Source organism: Taudactylus pleione, unplaced genomic scaffold (genome assembly GCF_031769625.1).
Source record: "Taudactylus pleione unplaced genomic scaffold, aTauple2 ptg000612l, whole genome shotgun sequence".
Lineage (NCBI taxonomy): Eukaryota > Metazoa > Chordata > Amphibia > Anura > Myobatrachidae > Taudactylus > Taudactylus pleione.
In genome coordinates this window covers 420,994-447,568 of record NW_028285014.1, presented here as the reverse complement: position 1 = coordinate 447,568, position 26,575 = coordinate 420,994, and the positions used below count along the sequence as shown (strand labels likewise).

Genomic DNA, 26,575 nt, shown 5'->3' with positions numbered 1-26,575 from the left:
ACACGAACCCTTAATCTTCTGATCAGAAGTCAAACGCCTCATCCATTATGCCACACTGTCATCTATGTTGAAATTGTCGAACCTGTGGAAGGTGTGGTAATAGTAACCTCAAGTATAACATTCAAAATTTAGAAGCTTTTTCTTGAGGTATGTTTTGGAAAAACTTGCATATGAATTACAAAATGAAATCCAACATATTTTAGTGATTTATGTTGAGTGAACATTACAAAGTATACCTTTCACATAGCCTAGATTTTGTAAAATCCTTAACTTAGCTGAGAAATAACTTAACTATTCTATAGGCATGCTATAAAGTTTTATAAAAAGATTAGGCATGTAGGCATTAGAGCAATTTCTCATTGAACTATGGGTGTTCTGATTTCACTGATTCCTTCTAAACATGTGAAATGTATTTTTTATATGCAGATATGCAAATAACCATAATAGTATCAATTTGGTCAAAGAACTGCTTTGCAACACAGATTACCAAAATCAAACAAGTTAACAGGTAAACACTTACATTTTCCTAAAGGTTTTTTAAGTTTTATGAAAATATTAGGGATGTAGGCTTTATAGCAATTTCTCATTGGACTATGGATGTTCGGATTTCAATGATTCATTTTAAACATGTGAGATATAATTTTTATATGCAGATATGCAAATATCCTTTATTGTATCAATTTGGTCAAAGATTTTTTTCCAACACAGATTACCAAAATTGAACAATTTAACAGGTAAATACTTACCTTTTCCAAAAGGATACCTTTTACTATGCACCAAAAACCTAAAAAAACTATAACTATGCGTACATCATGCACATCATTGTTTATGTTGTATTTATTTTCCTATGGGAATTACATTTAGAAATGTACATTCTTTACAACATTGTCATCCATTGAATTCATGCAGAGTTTGAAGATTTCAAATTGTGACAAAATGAAAGACTCGACCACGAAGGGACTCGAACCCTCAATCTTCTGATCCGAAGTCAGACGCCTTATCCATTAGGCCACGCGATCATCTTTATAGAAGTTGTCAAACCTGTGGAAGGTGTGGTAAAAGTAACCTCAAGTATAACATTCAAAATTTAGAAGTTTTTTCTAGATATATGTTTTGGAAAAACTTGCATATGAATTACAAAATGAAATCCAACATATTTTAGTGATTTATGTTGAGTGAACATTACAAAGTATACCTTTCACATAGCCTAGATTTTGTAAAATCCTTAACTTAGCTGAGAAATAACTTAACTTTTCTATAGGCATGCTATAAAGTTTTATAAAAAGATTAGGGATGTAGGCATTAGAGCAATTTCTCATTGAGCTATGGCTGTTCTGATTTCACTGATTCCTTCTAAACATGTGAGATGTATTTTTTATATGCAGATATGAAAATAACCATTATAGTATCAATTTGGTCAAAGAATTGCTTTGCAACACAGATTACCAAAATCAAACAAGTTAACAGGTAAACACTGACATTTTCCTAAAGGTTTTTTAAGTTTTATGAAAATATTAGGGATGTAGGCTTTATAGCAATTTCTCATTGGACTATGGATGTTTGGATTTCAATGATTCATTTTAAACATGTGAGATATAATTTTTATATGCAGATATGCAAACATCCTTTATTGTATCAATTTGGTCAAAGATTTTTTTCCAACACAGATTACCAAAATTGAACAAGTTAACAGGTAAATACTTACCTTTTCCAAAAGGATACCTTTTACTATGCACCAAAAACCTAAAAAAACTATAACTATGTGTACATCATGCACATCATTGTTTATGTTGTATTTATTTTCCTATGGGAATTACATTTAGAAATGTACATTCTTTACAACATTGTCATCCATTGAATTCATGCAGAGTTTGAAGATTTCAAATTGTGACAAAATGAAAGACTCGACCACGAAGGGACTCGAACCCTCAATCTTCTGATCCAAAGTCAGACGCCTTATCCATTAGGCCACGCGATCATCTTTATAGAAGTTGTCGAACCTGTGGAAGGTGTGGTAATAGTAACCTCAAGTATAACATTCAAAATTTAGAAGTTTTTTCTAGATATATGTTTTGGAAAAACTTGCATATGAATTACAAAATGAAATCCAACATATTTTAGTGATTTATGTTGAGTGAACATTACAAAGTATACCTTTCACATAGCCTAGATTTTGTAAAATCCTTAACTTAGCTGAGAAATAACTTAACTTTTCTATAGGCATGCTATAAAGTTTTATAAAAAGATTAGGGATGTAGGCATTAGAGCAATTTCTCATTGAGCTATGGCTGTTCTGATTTCACTGATTCCTTCTAAACATGTGAGATGTATTTTTTATATGCAGATATGAAAATAACCATTATAGTATCAATTTGGTCAAAGAATTGCTTTGCAACACAGATTACCAAAATCAAACAAGTTAACAGGTAAACACTGACATTTTCCTAAAGGTTTTTTAAGTTTTATGAAAATATTAGGGATGTAGGCTTTATAGCAATTTCTCATTGGACTATGGATGTTCGGATTTCAATGATTCATTTTAAACATGTGAGATATAATTTTTATATGCAGATATGCAAATATTCTTTATTGTATCAATTTGGTCAAAGATTTTTTTCCAACACAGATTACCAAAATTGAACAAGTTAACAGGTAAATACTTACATTTTCCAAAAGGATACCTTTTACTATGCACCAAAAACCTAAAAAACCTATAACTATGTGTACATCATGCACATCATTGTTTATGTTGTATTTATTTTCCTATGGGAATTACATTTAGAAATGTACATTCTTTACAACATTGTCATTCATTGAATTCATGCAGAGTTTGAAGATTTCAAATAGTGACAAAAAGAATGACTTGACCATAAAGGGACACGAACCCTCAATCTTCTGATCAGAAGTCAGACGCCTCATCCATTATGCCACGCTGTCATCTATGTCGAAATTGTCGAACCTGTGGAAGGTGTGGTAATAGTAACCTCAAGTATAACATTCAAAATTTAGATGCTTTTTCTTGAGGTATGTTTTGGAAAAACTTGCATATTTATTACAAAATGAAATCCAACATATTTTAGTGATTTATGTTGAGTGAACATTACAAAGTATACCTTTCACATAGCCTAGATTTTGTAAAATCCTTAACTTAGCTGAGAAATAACTTAACTTTTCTATAGGCATGCTATAAAGTTTTATAAAAAGATTAGGGATGTAGGCATTAGAGCAATTTCTCATTGAACTATGGGTGTTCTGATTTCACTGATTCCTTCTAAACATGTGAGATGTATTTTTTATATGCAGATATGCAAATAACCATTATAGTATCAATTTGGTCAAAGAACTGCTTTGCAACACAGATTTCCAAAATCAAACAAGTTAACAGGTAAACACTTACATTTTCCTAAAGGTTTTTTAAGTTTTATGAAAATATTAGGGATGTAGGCTTTATAGCAATTTCTCATTGGACTATGGATGTACGCATTTCAATGATTCATTTTAAACATGTGAGATATAATTTTTATATGCAGATATGCAATATCCTTTATTGTATCAATTTGGTCAAAGATTTTTTTCCAACACAGATTACCAAAATTGAACAAGTTAACAGGTAAATACTTACCTTTTCCAAAAGGATACCTTTTACTATGCACCAAAAACCTAAAAAAACTATAACTATGTGTACATCATGCACATCATTGTTTATGTTGTATTTATTTTCCTATGGGAATTACATTTAGAAATGTACATTCTTTACAACATTGTCATCCATTGAATTCATGCAGACTTTGAAGATTTCAAATAGTGACAAAAAGAATGACTTGACCACGAAGGGACACGAACCCTTAATCTTCTGATCAGAAGTCAAACGCCTCATCCATTATGCCACACTGTCATCTATGTTGAAATTGTCGAACCTGTGGAAGGTGTGGTAATAGTAACCTCAAGTATAACATTCAAAATTTAGAAGCTTTTTCTTGAGGTATGTTTTGGAAAAACTTGCATATGAATTACAAAATGAAATCCAACATATTTTAGTGATTTATGTTGAGTGAACATTACAAAGTATACCTTTCACATAGCCTAGATTTTGTAAAATCCTTAACTTAGCTGAGAAATAACTTAACTATTCTATAGGCATGCTATAAAGTTTTATAAAAAGATTAGGCATGTAGGCATTAGAGCAATTTCTCATTGAACTATGGGTGTTCTGATTTCACTGATTCCTTCTAAACATGTGAAATGTATTTTTTATATGCAGATATGCAAATAACCATAATAGTATCAATTTGGTCAAAGAACTGCTTTGCAACACAGATTACCAAAATCAAACAAGTTAACAGGTAAACACTTACATTTTCCTAAAGGTTTTTTAAGTTTTATGAAAATATTAGGGATGTAGGCTTTATAGCAATTTCTCATTGGACTATGGATGTTCGGATTTCAATGATTCATTTTAAACATGTGAGATATAATTTTTATATGCAGATATGCAAATATCCTTTATTGTATCAATTTGGTCAAAGATTTTTTTCCAACACAGATTACCAAAATTGAACAAGTTAACAGGTAAATACTTACCTTTTCCAAAAGGATACCTTTTACTATGCACCAAAAACCTAAAAAAACTATAACTATGTGTACATCATGCACATCATTGTTTATGTTGTATTTATTTTCCTATGGGAATTACATTTAGAAATGTACATTCTTTACAACATTGTAATCCATTGAATTCATGCAGAGTTTGAAGATTTCAAATTGTGACAAAATGAAAGACTCGACCACGAAGGGACTCAAACCCTCAATCTTCTGATCCAAAGTCAGACGCCTTATCCATTAGGCCACACGATCATCTTTATAGAAGTTGTCGAACCTGTGGAAGGTGTGGTAAAAGTAACCTCAAGTATAACATTCAAAATTTAGAAGTTTTTTCTAGATATATGTTTTGGAAAAACTTGCATATGAATTACAAAATGAAATCCAACATATTTTAGTGATTTATGTTGAGTGAACATTACAAAGTATACCTTTCACATAGCCTAGATTTTGTAAAATCCTTAACTTAGCTGAGAAATAACTTAACTTTTCTATAGGCATGCTATAAAGTTTTATAAAAAGATTAGGGATGTAGGCATTAGAGCAATTTCTCATTGAGCTATGGCTGTTCTGATTTCACTGATTCCTTCTAAACATGTGAGATGTATTTTTTATATGCAGATATGAAAATAACCATTATAGTATCAATTTGGTCAAAGAATTGCTTTGCAACACAGATTACCAAAATCAAACAAGTTAACAGGTAAACACTGACATTTTCCTAAAGGTTTTTTAAGTTTTATGAAAATATTAGGGATGTAGGCTTTATAGCAATTTCTCATTGGACTATGGATGTTTGGATTTCAAAGATTCATTTTAAACATGTGAGATATAATTTTTATATGCAGATATGCAAATATCCTTTATTGTATCAATTTGGTCAAAGATTTTTTTCCAACACAGATTACCAAAATTGAACAAGTTAACAGGTAAATACTTACATTTTCCAAAAGGATACCTTTTACTATGCACCAAAATCCTAAAAAACCTATAACTATGTGTACATCATGCACATCATTGTTTATGTTGTATTTATTTTCCTATGGGAATTACATTTAGAAATGTACATTCTTTACAACATTGTCATCCATTGAATTCATGCAGAGTTTGAAGATTTCAAATTGTGACAAAATGAAAGACTCGACCACGAAGAGACTCGAACCCTCAATCTTCTGATCCGAAGTCAGACACCTCATCCATTATGCCACACTGTCATCTATGTCGAAATTGTCGAACCTGTGGAAGGTGTGGTAATAGTAACCTCAAGTATAACATTCAAAATTTAGAAGCTTTTTCTAGAGGTATGTTTTGGAAAAACTTGCATATGAATTACAAAATGAAATCCAACATATTTTAGTGATTTATGTTGAGTGAACATTACAAAGTATACCTTTCACATAGCCTAGATTTTGTAAAATCCTTAACTTAGCTGAGATATAACTTAACTATTCTATAGGCATGCTATAAAGTTTTATAAAAAGATTAGGCATGTAGGCATTAGAGCAATTTCTCATTGAACTATGGGTGTTCTGATTTCACTGATTCCTTCTAAACATGTGAGATGTATTTTTTATATGCAGATATGCAAATAACCATTATAGTATCAATTTGGTCAAAGAACTTCTTTGCAACACAGATTACCAAAATCAAACAAGTTAACAGGTAAACACTTACATTTTCCTAAAGGTTTTTTAAGTTCTATGAAAATATTAGGGATGTAGGCTTTATAGCAATTTCTCATTGGACTATGGATGTTCGGATTTCAATGATTCATTTTAAACATGTGAGATATAATTTTTATATGCAGATATGCAAATATCCTTTATTGTATCAATTTGGTCAAAGATTTTTTTCCAACACAGATTACCAAAATTGAACAAGTTAACAGGTAAATACTTACCTTTTCCAAAAGGATACCTTTTACTATGCACCAAAAACCTAAAAAAACTATAACTATGTGTACATCATGCACATCATTGTTTATGTTGTATTTATTTTCCTATGGGAATTACATTTAGAAATGTACATTCTTTACAACATTGTCATCCATTGAATTCATGCAGAGTTTGAAGATTTCAAATTGTGACAAAATGAAAGACTCGACCACGAAGGGACTCGAACCCTCAATCTTCTGATCCGAAGTCAGACGCCTTATCCATTAGGCCACGCGATCATCTTTATAGAAGTTGTCAAACCTGTGGAAGGTGTGGTAAAAGTAACCTCAAGTATAACATTCAAAATTTAGAAGTTTTTTCTAGATATATGTTTTGGAAAAACTTGCATATGAATTACAAAATGAAATCCAACATATTTTAGTGATTTATGTTGAGTGAACATTACAAAGTATACCTTTCACATAGCCTAGATTTTGTAAAATCCTTAATTTAGCTGAGAAATAACTTAACTTTTCTATAGGCATGCTATAAAGTTTTATAAAAAGATTAGGGATGTAGGCATTAGAGCAATTTCTCATTGAGCTATGGCTGTTCTGATTTCACTGATTCCTTCTAAACATGTGAGATGTATTTTTTATATGCAGATATGAAAATAACCATTATAGTATCAATTTGGTCAAAGAATTGCTTTGCAACACAGATTACCAAAATCAAACAAGTTAACAGGTAAACACTGACATTTTCCTAAAGGTTTTTTAAGTTTTATGAAAATATTAGGGATGTAGGCTTTATAGCAATTTCTCATTGGACTATGGATGTTTGGATTTCAATGATTCATTTTAAACATGTGAGATATAATTTTTATATGCAGATATGCAAACATCCTTTATTGTATCAATTTGGTCAAAGATTTTTTTCCAACACAGATTACCAAAATTGAACAAGTTAACAGGTAAATACTTACCTTTTCCAAAAGGATACCTTTTACTATGCACCAAAAACCTAAAAAAACTATAACTATGTGTACATCATGCACATCATTGTTTATGTTGTATTTATTTTCCTATGGGAATTACATTTAGAAATGTACATTCTTTACAACATTGTCATCCATTGAATTCATGCAGAGTTTGAAGATTTCAAATAGTGACAAAAAGAATGACTCGACCACGAAGGGACTCGAACCCTCAATCTTCTGTTCCGAAGTCAGACGCCTTATCCATTAGGCCACGCGATCATCTTTATAGAAGTTGTCGAACCTGTGGAAGGTGTGGTAAAAGTAACCTCAAGTATAACATTCAAAATTTAGAAGTTTTTTCTAGATATATGTTTTGGAAAAACTTGCATATGAATTACAAAATGAAATCCAACATATTTTAGTGATTTATGTAGAGTGAACATTACAAAGTATACCTTTCACATAGCCTAGATTTTGTAAAATCCTTAACTTAGCTGAGAAATAACTTAACTTTTCTATAGGCATGCTATAAAGTTTTATAAAAAGATTAGGGATGTAGGCATTAGAGCAATTTCTCATTGAGCTATGGCTGTTCTGATTTCACTGATTCCTTCTAAACATGTGAGATGTATTTTTTATATGCAGATATGAAAATAACCATTATAGTATCAAGTTGGTCAAAGAATTGCTTTGCAACACAGATTACCAAAATCAAACAAGTTAACAGGTAAACACTGACATTTTCCTTAAGGTTTTTTAAGTTTTATGAAAATATTAGGGATGTAGGCTTTATAGCAATTTCTCATTGGACTATGGATGTTCGGATTTCAATGATTCATTTTAAACATGTGAGATATAATTTTTATATGCAGATATGCAAATATCCTTTATTGTATCAATTTGGTCAAAGATTTTTTTCCAACACAGATTTGCCAAAATTGAACAAGTTAACAGGTAAATACTTACATTTTCCAAAAGGATACCTTTTACTATGCACCAAAAACCTAAAAAACCTATAACTATGTGTACATCATGCACATCATTGTTTATGTTGTATTTATTTTCCTATGGGAATTACATTTAGAAATGTACATTCTTTACAACATTGTCATCCATTGAATTCATGCAGAGTTTGAAGATTTCAAATTGTGACAAAATGAAAGACTCGACCACGAAGGGACTCGAACCCTCAATCTTCTGCTCCGAAGTCAGATGCTTTATCCATTAGGCCACGCGGTCATCTTTATAGAAGTTGTCGAACCTGTGGAAGGTGTGGTAATAGTAACCTCAAGTATAACATTCAAAATTTAGAAGCTTTTTCTAGAGGTATGTTTTGGAAAAACTTGCATATGAATTACAAAATGAAATCCAACATATTTTAGTGATTTATGTTGAGTGAACATTACAAAGTATACCTTTCACATAGCCTAGATTTTGTAAAATCCTTAACTTAGCTGAGAAATAACTTAACTATTATATAGGCATGCTATAAAGTTTTATAAAAAGATTAGGGATGTAGGCATTAGAGCAATTTCTCATTGAACTATGGGTGTTCTGATTTCACTGATTCCTTCTAAACATGTGAGATGTATTTTTTATATGCAGATATGCAAATAACCATTATAGTATCAATTTGGTCAAAGAACTGCTTTGCAACACAGATTACCAAAATCAAACAAGTTAACAGGTAAACACTTACATTTTCCTAAAGGTTTTTTAAGTTTTATGAAAATATTAGGGATGTAGGCTTTATAGCAATTTCTCATTGGACTATGGATGTTTGGATTTCAATGATTCATTTTAAACATGTGAGATATAATTTTTATATGCAGATATGCAAATATCCTTTATTGTATCAATTTGGTCAAAGATTTTTTTCCAACACAGATTACCAAAATTGAACAAGTTAACAGGTAAATACTTACATTTTCCAAAAGGATACCTTTTACTATGCACCAAAAACCTAAAAAACCTATAACTATGTGTACATCATGCACATCATTGTTTATGTTGTATTTATTTTCTTATGGGAATTACATTTAGAAATGTACATTCTTTACAACATTGTCATCCATTGAATTCATGCAGAGTTTGAAGATTTCAAATTGTGACAAAATGAAAGACTCGACCACGAAGGGACTCGAACCCTCAATCTTCTGATCCAAAGTCAGACGCCTTATCCATTAGGCCACGCGGTCATCTTTATAGAAGTTGTCGAACCTGTGGAAGGTGTGGTAATAGTAACCTCAAGTATAACATTCAAAATTTAGAAGCTTTTTCTAGAGGTATGTTTTGGAAAAACTTGCATATGAATTACAAAATGAAATCCAACATATTTTAGTGATTTATGTTGAGTGAACATTACAAAGTATACCTTTCACATAGCCTAGATTTTGTAAAATCCTTAACTTAGCTGAGAAATAACTTAACTTTTCTATAGGCATGCTATAAAGTTTTATAAAAAGATTAGGGATGTAGGCATTAGAGCAATTTCTCATTGAACTATGGGTGTTCTGATTTCACTGATTCCTTCTAAACATGTGAGATGTATTTTTTATATGCAGATATGCAAATAACCATTATAGTATCAATTTGGTCAAAGAACTGCTTTGCAACACAGATTACCAAAATCAAACAAGTTAACAGGTAAACACTTACATTTTCCTAAAGGTTTTTTAAGTTTTATGAAAATATTAGGGATGTAGGCTTTATAGCAATTTCTCATTGGACTATGGATGTTCGGATTTCAATGATTCATTTTAAACATGTGAGATATAATTTTTATATGCAGATATGCAAATATCCTTTATTGTATCAATTTGGTCAAAGATTTTTTTCCAACACAGATTACCAAAATTGAACAAGTTAACAGGTAAATACTTACCTTTTCCAAAAGGATACCTTTTACTATGCACCAAAAACCTAAAAAAACTATAACTACGTGTACATCATGCACATCATTGTTTATGTTGTATTTATTTTCCTATGGGAATTACATTTAGAAATGTACATTCTTTACAACATTGTCATCAATTGAATTCATGCAGAGTTTGAAGATTTCAAATTGTGACAAAATGAAAGACTCGACCACGAAGGGACTCGAACCCTCAATCTTCTGATCCGAAGTCAGATGCCTTATCCATTAGGCCACGCGGTCATCTTTATAGAAGTTGTCGAACCTGTGGAAGGTGTGGTAAAAGTAACCTCAAGTATAACATTCAAAATTTAGAAGTTTTTTCTAGATATATGTTTTGGAAAAACTTGCATATGAATTACAAAATGAAATCCAACATATTTTAGTGATTTATGTTGAGTGAACATTGCAAAGTATACCTTTCACATAGCCTAGATTTTGTAAAATCCTTAACTTAGCTGAGAAATAACTTAACTTTTCTATAGGCATGCTATAAAGTTTTATAAAAAGATTAGGGATGTAGGCATTAGAGCAATTTCTCATTGAACTATGGGTGTTCTGATTTCACTGATTCCTTCTAAACATGTGAGATGTATTTTTTATATGCAGATATGCAAATAACCATTATAGTATCAATTTGGTCAAAGAACTGCTTTGCAACACAGATTACCAAAATAAAACAAGTTAACAGGTAAACACTGACATTTTCTAAAGGTTTTTTAAGTTTTATGAAAATATTAGGGATGTAGGCTTTATAGCAATTTCTCATTGGACTATGGATGTTCGCATTTCAATGATTCATTTTAAACATGTGAGATATAATTTTTATATGCAGATATGCAATATCCTTTATTGTATCAATTTGGTCAAAGATTTTTTTCCAACACAGATTACCAAAATTGAACAAGTTAACAGGTAAATACTTACCTTTTCCAAAAGGATACCTTTTACTATGCACCAAAAACCTAAAAAAACTATAACTACGTGTACATCATGCACATCATTGTTTATGTTGTATTTATTTTCCTATGGGAATTACATTTAGAAATGTACATTCTTTACAACATTGTCATCCATTGAATTCATGCAGAGTTTGAATATTTCAAATAGTGACAAAAAGAATGACTCGACCACGAAGGGACTCGAACCCTCAATCTTCTGATCCGAAGTCATACGCCTTATCCATTAGGCCACGCGATCATCTTTATAGAAGTTGTCGAACCTGTGGAAGGTGTGGTAATAGTAACCTCAAGTATAACATTCAAAATTTAGAAGCTTTTTCTAGAGGTATGTTTTGGAAAAACTTGCATATGAATTACAAAATGAAATCCAACATATTTTAGTGATTTATGTTGAGTGAACATTACAAAGTATACCTTTCACATAGCCTAGATTTTGTAAAATCCTTAACTTAGCTGAGAAATAACTTAACTTTTCTATAGGCATGCTATAAAGTTTTATAAAAAGATTAGGGATGTAGGCATTAGAGCAATTTCTCATTGAACTATGGGTGTTCTGATTTCACTGATTCCTTCTAAACATGTGAGATGTATTTTTTATATGCAGATATGCAAATAACCATTATAGTATCAATTTGGTCAAAGAACTGCTTTGCAACACAGATTACCAAAATCAAACAAGTTAACAGGTAAACACTTACATTTTCCTAAAGGTTTTTTAAGTTTTATGAAAATATTAGGGATGTAGGCTTTATAGCAATTTCTCATTGGACTATGGATGTTCGGATTTCAATGATTCATTTTAAACATGTGAGATATAATTTTTATATGCAGATATGCAAATATCCTTTATTGTATCAATTTGGTCAAAGATTTTTTTCCAACACAGATTACCAAAATTGAACAAGTTAACAGGTAAATACTTACCTTTTCCAAAAGGATACCTTTTACTATGCACCAAAAACCTAAAAAAACTATAACTACGTGTACATCATGCACATCATTGTTTATGTTGTATTTATTTTCCTATGGGAATTACATTTAGAAATGTACATTCTTTACAACATTGTCATCAATTGAATTCATGCAGAGTTTGAAGATTTCAAATTGTGACAAAATGAAAGACTCGACCACGAAGGGACTCGAACCCTCAATCTTCTGATCCGAAGTCAGATGCCTTATCCATTAGGCCACGCGGTCATCTTTATAGAAGTTGTCGAACCTGTGGAAGGTGTGGTAAAAGTAACCTCAAGTATAACATTCAAAATTTAGAAGTTTTTTCTAGATATATGTTTTGGAAAAACTTGCATATGAATTACAAAATGAAATCCAACATATTTTAGTGATTTATGTTGAGTGAACATTGCAAAGTATACCTTTCACATAGCCTAGATTTTGTAAAATCCTTAACTTAGCTGAGAAATAACTTAACTTTTCTATAGGCATGCTATAAAGTTTTATAAAAAGATTAGGGATGTAGGCATTAGAGCAATTTCTCATTGAACTATGGGTGTTCTGATTTCACTGATTCCTTCTAAACATGTGAGATGTATTTTTTATATGCAGATATGCAAATAACCATTATAGTATCAATTTGGTCAAAGAACTGCTTTGCAACACAGATTACCAAAATAAAACAAGTTAACAGGTAAACACTGACATTTTCTAAAGGTTTTTTAAGTTTTATGAAAATATTAGGGATGTAGGCTTTATAGCAATTTCTCATTGGACTATGGATGTTCGCATTTCAATGATTCATTTTAAACATGTGAGATATAATTTTTATATGCAGATATGCAATATCCTTTATTGTATCAATTTGGTCAAAGATTTTTTTCCAACACAGATTACCAAAATTGAACAAGTTAACAGGTAAATACTTACCTTTTCCAAAAGGATACCTTTTACTATGCACCAAAAACCTAAAAAAACTATAACTACGTGTACATCATGCACATCATTGTTTATGTTGTATTTATTTTCCTATGGGAATTACATTTAGAAATGTACATTCTTTACAACATTGTCATCCATTGAATTCATGCAGAGTTTGAAGATTTCAAATAGTGACAAAAAGAATGACTCGACCACGAAGGGACTCGAACCCTCAATCTTCTGATCCGAAGTCATACGCCTTATCCATTAGGCCACGCGATCATCTTTATAGAAGTTGTCGAACCTGTGGAAGGTGTGGTAAAAGTAGCCTCAAGTATAACATTCAAAATTTAGAAGTTTTTTCTAGATATATGTTTTGGAAAAACTTGCATATGAATTACAAAATGAAATCCAACATATTTTAGTGATTTATGTTGAGTGAACATTACAAAGTATACCTTTCACATAGCCTAGATTTTGTAAAATCCTTAACTTAGCTGAGAAATAACTTAACTTTTCTATAGGCATGCTATAAAGTTTTATAAAAAGATTAGGGATGTAGGCATTAGAGCAATTTCTCATTGAACTATGGGTGTTCTGATTTCACTGATTCCTTCTAAACATGTGAGATGTATTTTTTATATGCAGATATGCAAATAACCATTATAGTATCAATTTGGTCAAAGAACTGCTTTGCAACACAGATTACCAAAATAAAACAAGTTAACAGGTAAACACTTACATTTTCTAAAGGTTTTTTAAGTTTTATGAAAATATTAGGGATGTAGGCTTTATAGCAATTTCTCATTGGACTATGGATGTTCGCATTTCAATGATTCATTTTAAACATGTGAGATATAATTTTTATATGCAGATATGCAATATCCTTTATTGTATCAATTTGGTCAAAGATTTTTTTCCAACACAGATTACCAAAATTGAACAAGTTAACAGGTAAATACTTACCTTTTCCAAAAGGATACCTTTTACTATGCACCAAAAACCTAAAAAAACTATAACTATGTGTACATCATGCACATCATTGTTTATGTTGTATTTATTTTCCTATGGGAATTACATTTAGAAATGTACATTCTTTACAACATTGTCATCCATTGAATTCATGCAGAGTTTGAAGATTTCAAATAGTGACAAAAAGAATGACTTGACCATAAAGGGACACGAACCCTCAATCTTCTGATCAGAAGTCAGACGCCTCATCCATTATGCCACACTGTCATCTATGTCGAAATTGTCGAACCTGTGGAAGGTGTGGTAATAGTAACCTCAAGTATAACATTCAAAATTTAGAAGCTTTGTCTTGAGGTATGTTTTGGAAAAACTTGCATATTTATTACAAAATGAAATGCAACATATTTTAGTGATTTATGTTGAGTGAACATTACAAAGTATACCTTTCACATAGCCTAGATTTTGTAAAATCCTTAACTTAGCTGAGAAATAACTTAACTTTTCTATAGGCATGCTATAAAGTTTTATAAAAAGATTAGGGATGTAGGCATTAGAGCAATTTCTCATTGAACTATGGGTGTTCTGATTTCACTGATTCTTTCTAAACATGTGAGATGTATTTTTTATATGCAGATATGCAAATAACCATTATAGTATCAATTTGGTCAAAGAACTGCTTTGCAACACAGATTACCAAAATCAAACAAGTTAACAGGTAAACACTTACATTTTCCTAAAGGTTTTTTAAGTTTTATGAAAATATTAGGGATGTAGGCTTTATAGCAATTTCTCATTGGACTATGGATGTTCGGATTTCAATGATTCATTTTAAACATGTGAGATATAATTTTTATATGCAGATATGCAAATATCCTTTATTGTATCAATTTGGTCAAAGATTTTTTTCCAACACAGATTACCAAAATTGAACAAGTTAACAGGTAAATACTTACCTTTTCCAAAAGCATACCTTTTACTATGCACCAAAAACCTAAAAAAACTATAACTATGTGTACATCATGCACATCATTGTTTATGTTGTATTTATTTTCCTATGGGAATTACATTTAGAAATGTACATTCTTTACAACATTGTCATCCATTGAATTCATGCAGAGTTTGAAGATTTCAAATTGTGACAAAATGAAAGACTCGACCACGAAGGGACTCGAACCCTCAATCTTCTGATCCGAAATCAGACGCCTTGTCCATTAGGAAAGGCGATCATCTTTATAGAAGTTGTCGAACCTGTGGAAGGTGTGGTAAAAGTAACCTCAAGTATAACATTCAAAATTTAGAAGTTTTTTCTAGATATATGTTTTGGAAAAACTTGCATATGAATTACAAAATGAAATCCAACATATTTTAGTGATTTATGTTGAGTGAACATTACAAAGTATACCTTTCACATAGCCTAGATTTTGTAAAATCCTTAACTTAGCTGAGAAATAACTTAACTTTTCTATAATCATGCTATAAAGTTTTATAAAAAGATTAGGGATGTAGGCATTAGAGCAATTTCTCATTGAGCTATGGCTGTTCTGATTTCACTGATTCCTTCTAAACATGTGAGATGTATTTTTTATATGCAGATATGAAAATAACCATTATAGTATCAATTTGGTCAAAGAATTGCTTTGCAACACAGATTACCAAAATCAAACAAGTTAACAGGTAAACACTGACATTTTCCTAAAGGTTTTTTAAGTTTTATGAAAATATTAGGGATGTAGGCTTTATAGCAATTTCTCATTGGACTATGGATGTTCGGATTTCAATGATTCATTTTAAACATGTGAGATATAATTTTTATATGCAGATATGCAAAGATCCTTTATTGTATCAATTTGGTCAAAGATTTTTTTCCAACACAGATTACCAAAATTGAACAAGTTAACAGGTAAATACTTACATTTTCCAAAAGGATACCTTTTACTATGCACCAAAAACCTAAAAAACCTATAACTATGTGTACATCATGCACATCATTGTTTATGTTGTATTTATTTTCCTATGGGAATTACATTTAGAAATGTACATTCTTTACAACATTGTCATCCATTGAATTCATGCAGAGTTTGAAGATTTCAAATAGTGACAAAAAGAATGACTTGACCATGAAGGGACACGAACCCTCAATCTTCTGATCAGAAGTCAGACACCTCATCCATTATGCCACGCTGTCATCTATGTCGAAATTGTCGAACCTGTGGAAGGTGTGGTAATAGTAACGTCAAGTATAACATTCAAAATTTAGAAGCTTTTTATTGAGGTATGTTTTGGAAAAACTTGCATATTTATTACAAAATGAAATCCAACATATTTTAGTGATTTATGTTGAGTGAACATTACAAAGTATACCTTTCACATAGCCTAGATTTTGTAAAATCCTTAACTTAGCTGAGAAATAACTTAACTTTTCTATAGGCATGCTATAAAGTTTTATAAAAAGATTAGGGATGTAGGCATTAGAGCAATTTCTCATTGAACTATGGGTGTTCTGATTTCACTGATTCCTTCTAAACATGTGAGATGTATTTTTTATATGCAGATATGCAAATAACCATTATAGTATCAATTTGGTCAAAGAACTGCTTTGCAACACAGATTACCAAAATCAAACAAGTTAACAGGTAAACACTGACATTTTCCTAAAGGTTTTTTAAGTTTTATGAAAATATTAGGGATGTAGGCTTTATAGCAATTTCTCATTGGACTATGGATGTACGCATTTCAATGATTCATTTTAAACATGTGAGATATAATTTTTATATGCAGATATGCAATATCCTTTATTGTATCAATTTGGTCAAAGATTTTTTTCCAACACAGATTACCAAAATTGAACAAAATAACAGGTAAATACTTACCTTTTCCAAAAGGATACCTTTTACTATGCACCAAAAACCTAAAAAAACTATAACTATGTGTACATCATGCACATCATTGTTTATGTTGTATTTATTTTCCTATGGGAATTACATTTAGAAATGTACATTCTTTACAACATTGTCATCCATTGAATTCATGCAGAGTTTGAAGATTTCAAATTGTGACAAAAGGAAAGACTCGACCACGAACCCTCAATCTTCTGATCCGAAGTCAGACGCCTCATCCATTATGCCACACTGTCATCTATGTCGAAATTGTCGAACCTGTGGAAGGTGTGGTAATAGTAACCTCAAGTATAACATTCAAAATTTAGAAGTTTTTTCTAGATATATGTTTTGGAAAAACTTGCATATGAATTACAAAATGAAATCCAGCATATTTTAGTGATTTATGTTGAGTGAACATTACAAAGTATACCTTTCACATAGCCTAGATTTTGTAAAATCCTTAACTTAGCTGAGAAATAACTTAACTTTTCTATAGGCATGCTATAAAGTTTTATAAAAAGATTAGGGATGTAGGCATTAGAGCAATTTCTCATTGAGCTATGGCTGTTCTGATTTCACTGATTCCTTCTAAACATGTGAGATGTATTTTTTATATGCAGATATGCAAATAACCATTATAGTATCAATTTGGTCAAAGAATTGCTTTGCAACACAGATTACCAAAATCAAACAAGTTAACAGGTAAACACTGACATTTTCCTAAAGGTTTTTTAAGTTTTATGAAAATATTAGGGATGTAGGCTTTATAGCAATTTCTCATTGGACTATGGATGTTTGGATTTCAATGATTCATTTTAAACATGTGAGATATAATTTTTATATGCAGATATGCAAATATCCTTTATTGTATCAATTTGGTCAAAGATTTTTTTCCAACACAGATTACCAAAATTGAACAAGTTAAGAGGTAAATACTTACATTTTCCAAAAGGATACCTTTTACTATGCACCAAAAACCTAAAAAACCTATAACTATGTGTACATCATGCACATCATTGTTTATGTTGTATTTATTTTCCTATGGGAATTACATTTAGAAATGTACATTCTTTACAACATTGTCATCCATTGAATTCATGCAGAGTTTGAAGATTTCAAATAGTGACAAAAAGAATGACTTGACCATGAAGGGACATGAACCCTCAATCTTCTGATCAGAAGTCAGACGCCTCATCCATTATGCCACGCTGTCATCTATGTCGAAATTGTCGAACCTGTGGAAGGTGTGGTAATAGTAACCTCAAGTATAACATTCAAAATTTAGAAGCTTTTTCTAGAGGTATGTTTTGGAAAAACTTGCATATTTATTACAAAATGAAATCCAACATATTTTAGTGATTTATGTTGAGTGAACATTACAAAGTATACCTTTCACATAGCCTAGATTTTGTAAAATCCTTAACTTAGCTGAGAAATAACTTAACTTTTCTATAGGCATGCTATAAAGTTTTATAAAAAGATTAGTGATTTAGGCATTAGAGCAATTTCTCATTGAGCTATGGCTGTTCTGATTTCACTGATTCCTTCTAAACATGTGAGATGTATTTTTTATATGCAGATATGCAAATAACCATTATAGTATCAATTTGGTCAAAGAACTGCTTTGCAACACAGATTACCAAAATCAAACAAGTTAACAGGTAAACACTGACATTTTCCTAAAGGTTTTTTAAGTTTTATGAAAATATTAGGGATGTAGGCTTTATAGCAATTTCTCATTGGACTATGGATGTACGCATTTCAATGATTCATTTTAAACATGTGAGATATAATTTTTATATGCAGATATGCAATATCCTTTATTGTATCAATTTGGTCAAAGATTTTTTTCCAACACAGATTACCAAAATTGAACAAATTAACAGGTAAATACTTACCTTTTCCAAAAGGATACCTTTTACTATGCACCAAAAACCTAAAAAAACTATAACTATGTGTACATCATGCACATCATTGTTTATGTTGTATTTATTTTCCTATGGGAATTACATTTAGAAATGTACATTCTTTACAACATTGTCATCCATTGAATTCATGCAGAGTTTGAAGATTTCAAATTGTGACAAAATGAAAGACTCGACCACGAAGGGACACGAACCCTCAATCTTCTGATCCGAAGTCAGACACCTCATCCATTATGCCACACTGTCATCTATGTCGAAATTGTCGAACCTGTGGAAGGTGTGGTAATAGTAACCTCAAGTATAACATTCAAAATTTAGAAGTTTTTTCTAGATATATGTTTTGGAAACACTTGCATATGAATTACAAAATGAAATCCAGCATATTTTAGTGATTTATGTTGAGTGAACATTACAAAGTATACCTTTCACATAGCCTAGATTTTGTAAAATCCTTAACTTAGCTGAGAAATAACTTAACTTTTCTATAGGCATGCTATAAAGTTTTATAAAAAGATTAGGGATGTAGGCATTAGAGCAATTTCTCATTGAGCTATGGCTGTTCTGATTTCACTGATTCCTTCTAAACATGTGAGATGTATTTTTTATATGCAGATATGCAAATACCCATTATAGTATCAATTTGGTCAAAGAATTGCTTTGCAACACAGATTACCAAAATCAAACAAGTTAACAGGTAAACACTGACATTTTCCTAAAGGTTTTTTAAGTTTTATGAAAATATTAGGGATGTAGGCTTTATAGCAATTTCTCATTGGACTATGGATGTTTGGATTTCAATGATTCATTTTAAACATGTGAGATATAATTTTTATATGCAGATATGCAAATATCCTTTATTGTATCAATTTGGTCAAAGATTTTTTTCCAACACAGATTACCAAAATTGAACAAGTTAAGAGGTAAATACTTACATTTTCCAAAAGGATACCTTTTACTATGCACCAAAAACCTAAAAAACCTATAACTATGTATACATCATGCACATCATTGTTTATGTTGTATTTATTTTCCTATGGGAATTACATTTAGAAATGTACATTCTTTACAACATTGTCATCCATTGAATTCATGCAGACTTTGAAGATTTCAAATAGTGACAAAAAGAATGACTTGACCACGAAGGGACACGAACCCTTAATCTTCTGATCAGAAGTCAGACGCCTCATCCATTATGCCACACTGTCATCTATGTCGAAATTGTCGAACCTGTGGAAGGTGTGGTAATAGTAACCTCAAGTATAACATTCAAAATTTAGAAGTTTTTTCTAGAGGTATGTTTTGGAAAAACTTGCATATGAATTACAAAATGAAATCCAACATATTTTAGTGATTTATGTTGAGTGAACATTACAAAGTATACCTTTCACATAGCCTAGATTTTGTAAAATCCTTAACTTAGCTGAGAAATAACTTAACTATTCTATAGGCATGCTATAAAGTTTTATAAAAAGATTAGGCATGTAGGCATTAGAGCAATTTCTCATTGAACTATGGGTGTTCTGATTTCACTGATTCCTTCTAAACATGTGAGATGTATTTTTTATATGCAGATATGCAAATAACCATTATAGTATCAATTTGGTCAAAGAACTGCTTTGCAACACAGATTACCAAAATCAAACAAGTTAACAGGTAAACACTTACATTTTCCTAAAGGTTTTTTAAGTTTTATGAAAATATTAGGGATGTAGGCTTTATAGCAATTTCTCATTGGACTATGGATGTTCGGATTTCAATGATTCATTTTAAACATGTGAGATATAATTTTTATATGCAGATATGCAAATATCCTTTATTGTATCAATTTGGTCAAAGATTTTTTTCCAACACAGATTACCAAAATTGAACAAGTTAACAGGTAAATACTTACCTTTTGCAAAAGGATACCTTTTACTATGCACCAAAAACCTAAAAAAACTATAACTATGTGTACATCATGCACATCATTTTTTATGTTGTATTTATTTTCCTATGGGAATTACATTTAGAAATGTACATTCTTTACAACATTGTAATCCATTGAATTCATGCAGAGTTTGAAGATTTCAAATTGTGACAAAATGAAAGACTCGACCACGAAGGGACTGGAACCCTCAATCTTCTGATCCGAAGTCAGACGCCTTATCCATTAGGCCACACGATCATCTTTATAGAAGTTGTTGAACCTGTGGAAGGTGTGGTAAAAGTAACCTCAAGTATAACATTCAAAATTTAGAAGTTTTTTCTAGATATATGTTTTGGAAAAACTTGCTTATGAATTACAAAATGAAATCCAACATATTTTAGTGATTTATGTTAAGTGAACATTACAAAGTATACCTTTCACATAGCCTAGATTTTGTAAAATCCTTAACTTAGCTGAGAAATAACTTAACTTTTCTATAGGCATGCTATAAAGTTTTATAAAAAGATTAGGGATGTAGGCATTAGAGCAATTTCTCATTGAGCTATGGCTGTTCTGATTTCACTGATTCCTTCTAAACATGTGAGATGTATTTTTTATATGCAGATATGAAAATAACCATTATAGTATCAATTTGGTCAAAGAATTGCTTTGCAACACAGATTACCAAAATCAAACAAGTTAACAGGTAAACACTGACATTTTCCTAAAGGTTTTTTAAGTTTTATGAAAATATTAGGGATGTAGGCTTTATAGCAATTTCTCATTGGACTATGGATGTTTGGATTTCAATGATTCATTTTAAACATGTGAGATATAATTTTTATATGCAGATATGCAAATATCCTTTATTGTATCAATTTGGTCAAAGATTTTTTTCCAACACAGATTACCAAAATTGAACAAGTTAACAGGTAAATACTTACATTTTCCAAAAGGATACCTTTTAATATGCACCAAAAACCTAAAAAACCTATAACTATGTGTACATCATGCACATCATTGTTTATGTTGTATATATTTTCCTATGGGAATTACATTTAGAAATGTACATTCTTTACAACATTGTCATCCATTGAATTCATGCAGAGTTTGAAGATTTCAAATAGTGACAAAAAGAATGACTTGACCATGAAGGGACACGAACCCTCAATCTTCTGATCAGAAGTCAGACGCCTCATCCATTATGCCACGCTGTCATCTATGTTGAAATTGTCGAACCTGTGGAAGGTGTGGTAATAGTAACCTCAAGTATAACATTCAAAATTTAGAAGCTTTTTATTGAGGTATGTTTTGGAAAAACTTGCATATTTATTACAAAATGAAATCCAACATATTTTAGTGATTTATGTTGAGTGAACATTACAAAGTATACCTTTCACATAGCCTAGATTTTGTAAAATCCTTAACTTAGCTGAGAAATAACTTAACTTTTCTATAGGCATGCTATAAAGTTTTATAAAAAGATTAGGGATGTAGGCATTAGAGCAATTTCTCATTGAACTATGGGTGTTCTGATTTCACTGATTCCTTCTAAACATGTGAGATGTATTTTTTATATGCAGATATGCAAATAACCATTATAGTATCAATTTGGTCAAAGAACTGCTTTGCAACACAGATTACCAAAATCAAACAAGTTAACAGGTAAACACTGACATTTTCCTAAAGGTTTTTTAAGTTTTATGAAAATATTAGGGATGTAGGCTTTATAGCAATTTCTCATTGGACTATGGATGTACGCATTTCAATGATTCATTTTAAACATGTGAGATATAATTTTTATATGCAGATATGCAATATCCTTTATTGTATCAATTTGGTCAAAGATTTTTTTCCAACACAGATTACCAAAATTGAACAAATTAACAGGTAAATACTTACCTTTTCCAAAAGGATACCTTTTACTATGCACCAAAAACCTAAAAAAACTATAACTATGTGTACATCATGCACATCATTGTTTATGTTGTATTTATTTTCCTATGGGAATTACATTTAGAAATGTACATTCTTTACAACATTGTCATCCATTGAATTCATGCAGACTTTGAAGATTTCAAATAGTGACAAAAAGAATGACTTGACCACGAAGGGACACGAACCCTTAATCTTCTGATCAGAAGTCAGACGCCTCATCCATTATGCCACACTGTCATCTATGTCGAAATTGTCGAACCTGTGGAAGGTGTGGTAATAGTAACCTCAAGTATAACATTCAAAATTTAGAAGCTTTTTCTAGAGGTATGTTTTGGAAAAACTTGCATATGAATTACAAAATGAAATCCAACATATTTTAGTGATTTATGTTGAGTGAACATTACAAAGTATACCTTTCACATAGCCTAGATTTTGTAAAATCCTTAACTTAGCTGAGAAATAACTTAACTATTCTATAGGCATGCTATAAAGTTTTATAAAAAGATTAGGCATGTAGGCATTAGAGCAATTTCTCATTGAACTATGGGTGTTCTGATTTCACTGATTCCTTCTAAACATGTGAGATGTATTTATTATATGCAGATATGCAAATAACCATTATAGTATCAATTTGGTCAAAGAACTGCTTTGCAACACAGATTACCAAAATCAAACAAGTTAACAGGTAAACACTTACATTTTCCTAAAGGTTTTTTAAGTTTTATGAAAATATTAGGGATGTAGGCTTTATAGCGATTTCTCATTGGACTATGGATGTTCGGATTTCAATGATTCATTTTAAACATGTGAGATATAATTTTTATATGCAGATATGCAAATATCCTTTATTGTATCAATTTGGTCAAAGATTTTTTTCCAACACAGATTACCAAAATTGAACAAGTTAACAGGTAAATACTTACCTTTTCCAAAAGGATACCTTTTACTATGCACCAAAAACCTAAAAAAACTATAACTATGTGTACATCATGCACATCATTGTTTATGTTGTATTTATTTTCCTATCGGAATTACATTTAGAAATGTACATTCTTTACAACATTGTCATCCATTGAATTCATGCAGAGTTTGAAGATTTCAAATTGTGACAAAATGAAAGACTCGACCACGAAGGGACTCGAACCCTCAATCTTCTGATCCGAAGTCAGACGCCTTATCCATTAGGCCACGCAGTCATCTTTATAGAAGTTGTTGAACCTGTGGAAGGTGTGGTAATAGTAACCTCAAGTATAACATTCAAAATTTAGAAGTTTTTTCTAGATATATGTTTTGGAAAAACTTGCATATGAATTACAAAATGAAATCCAACATATTTTAGTGATTTATGTTGAGTGAACATTACAAAGTATACCTTTCACATAGCCTAGATTTTGTAAAATCCTTAACTTAGCTGAGAAATAACTTAACTTTTCTATAGGCATGCTATAAAGTTTTATAAAAAGATTAAGGATGTAGGCATAAGAGCAATTTCTCATTGAGCTATGGCTGTTCTGATTTCACTGATTCCTTCTAAACATGTGAGATGTATTTTTTATATGCAGATATGCAAATAACCATTATAGTATCAATTTGGTCAAAGAATTGTTTTGCAACACAGATTACCAAAATCAAACAAGTTAACAGGTAAATACTGACATTTTCCTAAAGGTTTTTTAAGTTTTATGAAAATATTAGGGATGTAGTCTTTATAGCAATTTCTCATTGGACTATGGATGTTCGGATTTCAATGATTCATTTTAAACATGTGAGATATAATTTTTATATGCAGATATGCAAATATCCTTTATTGTATCAATTTGGTCAAAGATTTTTTTCCAACACAGATTTCCAAAATTGAACAAGTTAACAGGTAAATACTTACATTTTCCAAAAGGATACCTTTTACTATGCACCAAAAACCTAAAAAACCTATAACTATGTGTACATCATGCACATCATTGTTTACGTTGTATTTATTTTCCTATGGGAATTACATTTAGAAATGTACATTCTTTAAAACATTGTCATCCATTGAATTCATGCAGAGTTTGAAGATTTCAAATAGTGACAAAAAGAATGACTTGACCACGAAGGGACACGAACCTTCAATCTTCTGATCAGAAGTCAGACGCCTCATCCATTATGCCACGCTGTCATCTATGTTGAAATTGTCAAACCTGTGGAAGGTGTGGTAATAGTAACCTCAAGTATAACATTCAAAATTTAGAAGCTTTTTCTAGAGGTATGTTTTGGAAAAACTTGCATATGAATTACAAAATGAAATCCAACATATTTTAGTGATTTATGTTGAGTGAACATTACAAAGTATACCTTTCACTTAGCCTAGATTTTGTAAAATCCTTAACTTAGCTGAGAAATAACTTAACTTTTCTATAGGCATGCTATAAAGTTTTATAAAAAGATTAGGGATGTAGGCATTAGAGCAATTTCTCATTGAACTATGGGTGTTCTGATTTCACTGATTCCTTCTAAACATGTGAGATGTATTTTTTATATGCAGATATGAAAATAACCATTATAGTATCAATTTGGTCAAAGAATTGCTTTGCAACACAGATTACCAAAATCAAACAAGTTAACAGGTAAACACTGACATTTTCCTAAAGGTTTTTTAAGTTTTATGAAAATATTAGTGATGTAGGCTTTATAGCAATTTCTCATTGGACTATGGATGTTTGGATTTCAATGATTCATTTTAAACATGTGAGATATAATTTTTATATGCAGATATGCAAATATCCTTTATTGTATCAATTTGGTCAAAGATTTTTTTCCAACACAGATTACCAAAATTGAACAAGTTAACAGGTAAATACTTACATTTTCCAAAAGGATACCTTTTACTATGCACCAAAAACCTAAAAAACCTATAACTATGTGTACATCATGCACATCATTGTTTATGTTGTATTTATTTTCCTATGGGAATTACATTTAGAAATGTACATTCTTTACAACATTGTCATCCATTGAATTCATGCAGAGTTTGAAGATTTCAAATAGTGACAAAAAGAATGACTTGACCATGAAGGGACACGAACCCTCAATCTTCTGATCAGAAGTCAGACGCCTCATCCATTATGCCACGCTGTCATCTATGTTGAAATTGTCAAACCTGTGGAAGGTGTGGTAATAGTAACCTCAAGTATAACATTCAAAATTTAGAAGCTTTTTCTAGAGGTATGTTTTGGAAAAACTTGCATATGAATTACAAAATGAAATCCAACATATTTTAGTGATTTATGTTGAGTGAACATTACAAAGTATACCTTTCACATAGCCTAGATTTTGTAAAATCCTTAACTTAGCTGAGAAATAACTTAACTTTTCTATAGGCATGCTATAAAGTTTTATAAAAAGATTAGGGATGTAGGCATTAGAGCAATTTCTCATTGAACTATGGGTGTTCTGATTTCACTGATTCCTTCTAAACATGTGAGATGTATTTTTTATATGCAGATATGCAAATAACCATTATAGTATCAATTTGGTCAAAGAACTGCTTTGCAACACAGATTACCAAAATCAAACAAGTTAACAGGTAAACACTTACATTTTCCTAAAGGTTTTTTAAGTTTTATGAAAATATTAGGGATGTAGGCTTTATAGCAATTTCTCATTGGACTATGGATGTTTGGATTTCAATGATTCATTTTAAACATGTGAGATATAATTTTTTTATGCAGATATGTAATATCCTTTATTGTATCAATTTGTTCAAAGATTTTTTCCAA

The 26,575-nt window shown here is 30.7% G+C and overlaps 8 non-coding genes across 8 annotated transcripts; all 8 read right to left on the bottom strand.

Moving 5' to 3' along the window:
• Positions 1-946: 946 nt before the first annotated feature.
• On the bottom strand, positions 947-1,019 carry TRNAR-UCG (transfer RNA arginine (anticodon UCG)). Its single transcript has one exon. It is a non-coding gene; the product is annotated as a tRNA-Arg (tRNA).
• Positions 1,020-1,905: 886 nt separating this feature from the next.
• Positions 1,906-1,978, bottom strand: TRNAQ-UUG (transfer RNA glutamine (anticodon UUG)). Its single transcript has one exon. It is a non-coding gene; the product is annotated as a tRNA-Gln (tRNA).
• A 2,803-nt stretch (positions 1,979-4,781) lies between these two features.
• TRNAQ-UUG (transfer RNA glutamine (anticodon UUG)) lies at positions 4,782-4,854 on the bottom strand. Its single transcript has one exon. It is a non-coding gene; the product is annotated as a tRNA-Gln (tRNA).
• A 1,845-nt stretch (positions 4,855-6,699) lies between these two features.
• Positions 6,700-6,772, bottom strand: TRNAR-UCG (transfer RNA arginine (anticodon UCG)). The gene has a single exon. It is a non-coding gene; the product is annotated as a tRNA-Arg (tRNA).
• Positions 6,773-9,577: 2,805 nt separating this feature from the next.
• TRNAQ-UUG (transfer RNA glutamine (anticodon UUG)) lies at positions 9,578-9,650 on the bottom strand. Its single transcript has one exon. It is a non-coding gene; the product is annotated as a tRNA-Gln (tRNA).
• Positions 9,651-10,536: 886 nt separating this feature from the next.
• TRNAR-UCG (transfer RNA arginine (anticodon UCG)) lies at positions 10,537-10,609 on the bottom strand. The gene has a single exon. It is a non-coding gene; the product is annotated as a tRNA-Arg (tRNA).
• Positions 10,610-12,452: 1,843 nt separating this feature from the next.
• TRNAR-UCG (transfer RNA arginine (anticodon UCG)) lies at positions 12,453-12,525 on the bottom strand. The gene has a single exon. It is a non-coding gene; the product is annotated as a tRNA-Arg (tRNA).
• An 11,418-nt stretch (positions 12,526-23,943) lies between these two features.
• On the bottom strand, positions 23,944-24,016 carry TRNAR-UCG (transfer RNA arginine (anticodon UCG)). The gene has a single exon. It is a non-coding gene; the product is annotated as a tRNA-Arg (tRNA).
• Between the last annotated feature and the right edge of the window lie 2,559 nt (positions 24,017-26,575).